Below are 9,275 nucleotides of genomic sequence, written 5' to 3'. Positions count from 1 at the left end.
CGTGTTCATATTATTCCCCTACCGTGAACAAAATTTTTATAAATTTATATATAACATCTGAAACTACTGAATTTTAGTATTGCCTCGTGGGCGTGTGGTTAGCGTATATATTTCTTAATCTAAAAGTTGTCGGTTCAAAATCCGGCAGCTGCGAAATTTTTTTTGTACTTGTAAAAATAAATACGGCGCACGCAAAATTTCAAAAGTAATAAATATATTTGAATTAATGAATGCAAATAAAAGTAAATTTATTAATTCAATTGCACATTTCATTTCACTCCTTTGTATCCATACAAAATAGTGATAATTCAATAAAAATGATTCATTTTTATTCATAAAAGTATGCAGAGGTAGATTTTATCATGCAAAAGATAGAAAAATTTTAAAAAAAAATTCTTCCTCAAAGAATATAATATTTTTATTGCCTAAATGGTTTGGTTGCAAAAACCTATTACGGCTCAGTCTCAGGCCGAATATGATATTTCCTTTTCTTCTGGATCAATCATTTCATCAATGTTTTGTTATGACGTCACGTTAAACTATCGTCCGTAAACCGACTTTACAGACAACCAATTTTTTTTTTTAATTTTGACGTGACAACGTCTAATAAATCGATGAACGCTGGCATGAAGGCACGAAAAAGTGTCCCGTTACGCACATTGTCACGTTTCGCTGTGTCCCGTTAAGCTCATTTTATATTGCTCTTTGCTAACCTGAACCTCCTGGCATTGCGACCGAGTCCGTGGCGTAATTCTGTTTTCATGCATTAAAATGTAACATTTTCATTGCTCTTTGCTAACCCGTTCCTCCTAGCATTGCTGCAGAGTCCGTGGCGCAAATATATTATTTTTGACTGTTGGGTAAGCCATTTTTCTCCACATAATCCTTGAAACACTCCCATTCGTTTCCTACTTTTCCTATCATCGTCCTATCCTTAACAGAATAACACAGATTGGAATAAGTTAAATAGCAAACATGTATAAAAGTTATAGTTAAAATAATCTCTTCGTTAAAGTAATAAACATATTTGAATTAATGAGTGCAAATAAAAGTAAATTTATCAATTCAATTATAGATTTCATTTCACTCCTTTGTATCCATACAAAATAGTGATAATTCAATAAAAATGATTCAATTTTATTCATAAATATATGCAATCATTTCATCAATGTTTTGTTATGACGTTGTCACGTTAAACTATCGTCCGTAAACCGACTTTACAGACAACCAATTTTTTTTTGTTTGTTCTTTGCAAATAGATCTTATGACAGCCCCTAAATAATAAAATTATGTTTTTAAAAATATTTTTTTCTGTTTGTTTGCACTATCCAACCAACCATTATCTGCAGAGATCTATTGCTGCTATTTTGATGCAACGTTTAAATATACGTGAGTTATGGTGAATAGTTTGTTCTTATGTTTCAGTTTTAAAATATCTAAATATTAAAATATCTGTAATTGTCAATTGAAGCAATTTTTATTATAAATCGCAACAAAAACGCCAATGGCTGTTAAAAAAGCCAAAAATTTAAAAGAGTGGATCATGAAAACTTACCCTCATCATAACAAAATAATTGACATAAATTAGGTACTTACTCATATGTATACTGTCAACAATTTATAAAACATTCTCCGTACATTTTTATGGTTATTTTAATACCGGTCCTGACAAAATGCTTGCCAAAAAAAAGTAGCACCTGCTTAGTGAAATTTCGTTTGACCTTTTTCAAGGTCTTTCCTTGCGTTAGTATTATATTGTCACGTGCACCTAGCCGGTGCCACCGCCATTTCTGTCACGATCCACCTTCAGAGGGGGGGGCGAGAATCGTAGCTCTTTACATAGAAACAACTCGCTTGGCATCAACTAGTCTTAACTTCATAAAATACTTTACTGTACCTAGGATCATAGGTTCGTCATCCCGTACAGGATGTCTGGTGAGAGCTGAACTAAGGAGATTTTGCAAAATAACATAATACTTAATTAAAATTATTTTATTCTTAAAGTCAAATACTCAACATCATTTTAAAGAACATTTAAATAGCGGGATTACAATTTAAAACAATAATCTCTTTACTTCCTTAACGATTGAACGACCTTACAAGAGAGAGAATGAGAGAACTTCACTAAACACTTCCCTAGTCCTTCCGAATACCTCAAATCATAATTAATACTTAAAATTAAAACAAAGATAAGTCCATACTCACATTTTCCGAAAAGCCTTTCTTGATCGATTACTTTAAAAAAAATAACGTAGGGGCCTCTCCTGCCCTTGAAATCCCGAACGAACATTACATTTTAAAAACTATGACGCGTGACCCCTGACGAGGGCCATAGCCTCCGCCCGAAAGCTTGACGACTACATTATGACCTAACTTAAACTACATCACGAACGAACTAACTAAACAACTCGTGGCCACAGGTGAGACGCATAGCCTCCGCCTGAGTGAGCCTGAATTCCTACATCACGAACGAACTAACAACTCGTGACCACAGGTGAGACGCATAGCCTCCGCCTGAGTGAGCCCCGAGTCACCACTCACTTGCGCTTAAATTCGCGCGCCCTGCCGCGCCTACCATAACAAAAGCTCGTTATTGAAGTCAAATTTACTAAACAACTAACTAGAACATCTGGGAAGACTACCCCCCCTCTACCCCAATGTGCAGGCCACACCGCGCGGCTTGTTACGACAGCGCGCCCCAGTAACTGCGGCCCGTGGCTGCGCCAGCGCGCGGCCAAACAAACAAACAAAATTCTGCAAGCCCGCAGCGCGCCGCGCCGGCCCCGTGCCCCAATTACATGGTCACGCCACTTGCGCTGACGAGTGAACAGAGCAGCCAGCCCAGAGTCCCGTCAGTAAAGTCCCTAAATTTGATTTCAACAACCCTGCAAAATTTCAACCCGCGACATAACCCTCCCCTCACAGAGCTCGAGCCCCATCGAGCTACCTCAAAATTACAAATTGTCTTTTTCCATTAAACCATAACTATAAATTCCTCATTTCACAAAAATAATAATTTTCTTAGTTCCTTGCTGTCTGAACATACATCTAGATTCTGCATAAGATTTATTTTAAAACAACAAGTATTCATAAAATTAAATGTAAAACTTTTATCTGGTTTGTTCTCACAGGAACCTTCAGAGGCTCGAGTTCTCAATTCTAAAAAAATTGTTCTGTTAGTGAAGCTCTCTTTACAAATTAAATTACTGTTCTTAGTTTCTCAGTATTCGTTAAACAATGTGCAAATTCTTGATAATTATTATTATTTTTTTTTTTCGGTTTCCGTTTATTACCATACTTCTTTCGTTCTTCAAAAAAAATTAAGTGTCCTTACAGTGTTTCAATTAATTAAACTCTTATCTCGTGAAGGTTGGTGCAACTCCTCGAAGTCAGTGTTGTCGAGAAGAGTAGCTCCCTGGGCTGGCCATCAGCAAACACCACTCAACTCCAACAGCTACTGGACTGGCTTCCAGGGCAGCTCACAACTTCTCCCCACATCTGCTTCGGAGTTGTGCCATCCTCATCACGAACAGATTACAATTCTGAAACATCATCAACAGGCATTACCATCACGCCTGACAAATACAAAACTAACTACTAAACTGCAATCGATGGGCAAGGATGCAAACACACAAAAAAATAAAATTAATTAATTCAACTGCTAACATAAAGTATCCCACCCTTAGCATAATCTAATCAGGCAAATAATTTGATAGGAAAAACTTAAGGAAGGGAAACATGACCTCCAATAATTTTCCCTAACTCTTGAGTCTTGATCTTCTCTATACAGCAAATAGTCCCCACGAAGTAACTGGGTTGAAGGTCAGTTCACATGACCCACCCATAACCTCTTCTACTCTTCTTTTCTTCTGGGGGCAACCACAATGCCCACCAATCTCTCTCCATGGTGCCGAACCAGCTATCCCATGAGAGTAAACAACGTAGTCAATAGAAGCGCAGAGGGGAAACACCAATCTCTGGCTTGTCGAGTCATAAAACTGCTTTATCTTCTTCTTCTTCTGAGTAAAAATATCTGACTAACCTTGCTTCTATTCTTCCAAACAGTAAAAGTTCATCAGGTATCTTCATGAAAGAAACATTCTAACTAATAATTCTTCATTTTTCTTCTTCTTTATTTCTGTTAGTTGTAATAGAAGGCCATGTTAGGGAGGTTATAGGGAAAAAGAGTGGCCAATTCCCACCCCATCACCCACCTAGATCATGACTAATTAACTTTTAAATTTTCTATTTCAAACAAATAAAAAAAACATTTTTTTATTCAAACTTTTAAATTATAATTACTTTTACTTCATAACCTCAAAAGCTAATCAATAATTCTAAATGAAATTGTGATTTACTGCATCCTTGTTCCATCCGATCTGTTTGTTTATAACCTTTCTTGTAAAGTATAAAATTTTCAAACATTACTAATTAAAAAAAAATTAAATTCTGGTGTCCTTTGAGTTACAATTAACTTTACTATTTCTTAGCTTGAAATAATTTAAGTTTTCAGAACTATTTCATTGTCTAATTCACAACACTTAAAAATCAACTCAAAACAACAAATCATCAAAATCAATAAGATCATCTGACCTACCTATCAGTACTGTGAACTTGAACTGTTCGTACACATTTATAATAAGCTATTGTATTTAAATTCCAACCTAAATAAGGTTTAAAAAAAACTACTAATCCCTCTGTAAATTAAGAAAATTAACTTTAAAAATTAAACTTAAGGTATTAGTTCTTTTTGACAGCTACCACAACTCACTAGTTCCATCACATTACTATAACCTAAAAAGTTCTGTAAATAATGTTTATAACAAAAAAAAACTCCAGTTACTGTCTTCCATAAAAAAAAATAAAACTTTACATGACCTTATTAATCTCCACTTGTAAGTCCATGGCTGCCAGCTTTCTCTTCTCTTGAATCTTCAGTCTTGGCTCTTGTTTCAGTGATCTTGTATCTTGTCTCTCGAACTCTTGTCATCTTGTAAACTGGACTGCTGCTCAGCTCATCTTAAGGAATCTGTAACAGTTTCAAAAATACATGTTAATTTAAATTACATAATTCCTGTTCTTTGGTCCTAAAAAAAATTGTATTATTAGTACACATTACCCTGAAACAACATTATTATTCATTGTTTATTACTTAAAAAAAAATGCTTTACCATAAAATCCTTTTTTGTTCTTTTCATTAGGCCTATTTATTTTCCTTCTTCTTAATTAAATTCTGCTTCAAATGTTAATCCTAACTTAAGACCTACCATCTATTTATTATTCATTACCTACATTATTTATGTTACCCTAAAATTCCCATAAGTTTCTAATACTTCCTATCAAAGATATTCTCTCTAAAAAAAAATTTACTTGTGACTCTTAACTTAACAAACTTAAAAAAAACTTTTACACTAGACTTAACTTATTATTCATTCTTAGTTACTAAATTTCTATATGTAAACTTTAGTACTTACAAACAAAAACTGCCTATTTCTCTCTACCTCTTAATCTCTTTCAATTATTACAATAATAATGTTACCTTGCATCTTTAAACTTTCTTCTTTTCAATTAAATTAGACATCTCATAACAATAAAAATTCTGCCTATACTCTTCTTATGGGTGTACAAACCAACAACAAAATTTCAAATTCTCAAGTTTCCTTATATTTAAATTATGCAATGCACATAACCTCTGTGGTGCCTGTACCCTTTTAGGCCTACCACCTTCTCCTCTCACAGCATGACAACTCTTATTCCTCGGGGTCTGTATTCACTGTTACAAATCAAATATCTCAAAAAAATTGAAAACAAATTTATTATTTTAAGAAAACAAAAATTTACATTGAATTTACTATGGAGCCTGGAAATCTTAATGTCTCACAGCAGCTAACATGACTAAATCCCATGGAACCCCAGGTTTACATAACCTGTGCCCAAAAATTTAAGCATACCAGGCTTTCTCTGCACTGGTTTTACAGCATCACACACTATTTAGGGCCCCTGATCTGCCATCAGTCCCAAGGAGTTTTCCCACAACCCCTCTCTACACAAGCGCCTACCGCATTCCTCTCAATTGGCTATCGGTTTTACGGCATTCTTTTGGGATCCGACCATCAAGTTAGGGCTAATCGAACACTAAACCTCCATACTTCCAAACTAATGTAAATCAATTAAATTTTCTCTGTAAATTCTAAAAATCAAAAAAAATTATTCCAACATGCCAAAGAAACTTCCAAAAAAAATTCATAATCTTATCTTCAAACCATTAAAATAAAAATAAATAGATTACTCTGTTTTCTCCTTAATAACTGTAAACTGTCAACAAATATCATGTCGTAAATTTTAACTATGCTTACTGACTCTTAATCATAAAATCTCATTTGTCCTAATTAATAAACAACCGATTTCCTTAAAATCTCACTGTATCTCTCACACTCAAACTTCACTGGCTGAATATCTCAATAAATTCAAAAACAATTATCTAAACTCTTAAAGAAACTCCTCCCCAATTATTCAAATTACTTCACCTTATTTTATTTCATTACTTAAAACACCTTACTCAAAAAAAATTAATTAATTATCTAGCTATCTTCCATTATTATTTATTTACCGAACAAAACTTTCTCCTAAATTAATTTAGTAAAATTCAATTTCACATTAGGCAAGTACACTAACTCTCTACAGCAATGTTTCTCATTTCCCTCCTTCCTAACTGAATCCAATCTTACTTAACCTCCAGGGAATTTACCTCACAAAATAACCAAAAATTTCACTGTAGTGCCTATCTGCTATAGGCCCACTACACAGCAAGGGATTCTAACCCCACCAACAAACTTCATTGAAATGGTACCCTATCCCATACAGGATAGCCACTTCGGTACTACCATGGGGAACTCCTGCCCCAAACTACTCACAACTCTCAGGATTCTCCTGACCCTTAATTCCGTAGTCAGCCCATCTCCTATGGTCTGCGCTACAATTCCCTTTCTTCCCAGGGACACAACGCCTCACCTTAGGGTCCCTCGCCCTAATGAAAACATTAATTTTGTCTCTCTGTTCCCTTGGAGTAAATTCCCTCTACACACAAAAACTATCCTTCCCACTTTTCTCAATGCTTATCGATTTTATAGTGTACCTCCTTAATAATGTTTACAAATCCCAAAAAAATATTTTTAAAACCGAGGTAGAATTTAACTAACAAAAACATAAACAACTTACAACGAAACACTTCTAGCCTATACATCATACACTTCTTAAATTAAATTACTTACATACTGAAAGTTCCTCTTCTTCTAAAACACACTTAAATTTAAATTTATTTAACCAATAGTCTATTTTCTTATCGCTAAGTTACCGTACAGCTGATCAAAACAAGGTCACGGCCTGTCCACGTCTCCGTATGAGCCCGTGACGTCACCGAATTCCATCAGGTGCGCCAACCCTCGCTTGCGGTTCCTCCGTTCTCCGCTAGGTCTCAGCACCTCCCCGTCACGTGTTCACTCTGCCACGTCCACTGACGTGTCGTTCTGAAACAACTCTCAACATTTTTCTAATTAAAACAAAACATCACTATAAATTCTATAACTCTCTTTTACATAAACTCTCGTTTTCTCTTTAATTCCTTTCTAACGTTTATCCTTCCCTCGACTGATTTAATTCGTACGTCTCGTCTCCTACGCGCACGAAAACAAAACAAACTTCTCTTGAAAATAATTCCTATTTACGACAAAAAACTTTATTTTAAATTATAATTCTCTTAACCTACAATCTTAAAATGAACTTCAATTAAATTAAACCACTTGCATTATCTCTAATAAGCATTTAACTTATAACGTATTCTCCTCACGTAATAATCCCCGATATAAATCTACAATAAATTCAACGACTTAAAACAACTTATCACTATAAACTTTATCCTTACAAGTATCCTCAAATAAACATCTGTTACGTCAAAAAAAAAATCTCAAAGACTTCCTCCACTATAGACTAAAATTCCGTAATCCTCTCCTCAAGTAAACTCTTAATAACCTGCTATCAGAAGCTGAAACTAACTTAATAATAAACATAAAAATCTACCTCTCTCTCTCTCCAGAAATAGAACCTATCCGGCGAACTCTACCATTTCTGTCACGTGCACCTAGCCGGTGCCACCGCCATTTCTGTCACGATCCACCTTCAGAGGGGGGGGCGAGAATCGTAGCTCTTTACATAGAAACAACTCGCTTGGCATCAACTAGTCTTAACTTCATAAAATACTTTACTGTACCTAGGATCATAGGTTCGTCATCCCGTACAGGATGTCTGGTGAGAGCTGAACTAAGGAGATTTTGCAAAATAACATAATACTTAATTAAAATTATTTTATTCTTAAAGTCAAATACTCAACATCATTTTAAAGAACATTTAAATAGCGGGATTACAATTTAAAACAATAATCTCTTTACTTCCTTAACGATTGAACGACCTTACAAGAGAGAGAATGAGAGAACTTCACTAAACACTTCCCTAGTCCTTCCGAATACCTCAAATCATAATTAATACTTAAAATTAAAACAAAGATAAGTCCATACTCACATTTTCCGAAAAGCCTTTCTTGATCGATTACTTTAAAAAAAAATAACGTAGGGGCCTCTCCTGCCCTTGAAATCCCGAACGAACATTACATTTTAAAAACTATGACGCGTGACCCCTGACGAGGGCCATAGCCTCCGCCCGAAAGCTTGACGACTACATTATGACCTAACTTAAACTACATCACGAACGAACTAACTAAACAACTCGTGGCCACAGGTGAGACGCATAGCCTCCGCCTGAGTGAGCCTGAATTCCTACATCACGAACGAACTAACAACTCGTGACCACAGGTGAGACGCATAGCCTCCGCCTGAGTGAGCCCCGAGTCACCACTCACTTGCGCTTAAATTCGCGCGCCCTGCCGCGCCTACCATAACAAAAGCTCGTTATTGAAGTCAAATTTACTAAACAACTAACTAGAACATCTGGGAAGACTACCCCCCCTCTACCCCAATGTGCAGGCCACACCGCGCGGCTTGTTACGACAGCGCGCCCCAGTAACTGCGGCCCGTGGCTGCGCCAGCGCGCGGCCAAACAAACAAACAAAATTCTGCAAGCCCGCAGCGCGCCGCGCCGGCCCCGTGCCCCAATTACATGGTCACGCCACTTGCGCTGACGAGTGAACAGAGCAGCCAGCCCAGAGTCCCGTCAGTAAAGTCCCTAAATTTGATTTCAACAACCCTGCAAAATTTCAACCCGCG

The 9,275-nt window shown here is 36.1% G+C and overlaps 1 long non-coding RNA gene across 1 annotated transcript; it reads right to left on the bottom strand.

Annotated features, from left to right (window-relative positions):
- Positions 1 to 4,119: 4,119 nt before the first annotated feature.
- On the bottom strand, positions 4,120 to 7,525 carry LOC134533918 (uncharacterized). Its single transcript, XR_010075409.1, has 2 exons — positions 7,272 to 7,525; positions 4,120 to 5,029 (listed from the first exon to the last, which is right to left on the bottom strand). It is a non-coding gene; the product is annotated as an uncharacterized LOC134533918 (long non-coding RNA).
- Between the last annotated feature and the right edge of the window lie 1,750 nt (positions 7,526 to 9,275).

Source organism: Bacillus rossius, chromosome 7 (assembly GCF_032445375.1).
Source record: "Bacillus rossius redtenbacheri isolate Brsri chromosome 7, Brsri_v3, whole genome shotgun sequence".
NCBI classification, from domain to species: Eukaryota; Metazoa; Arthropoda; class Insecta; order Phasmatodea; family Bacillidae; genus Bacillus; species Bacillus rossius.
This window is presented reverse-complemented; position numbering and strand designations above follow the sequence as displayed.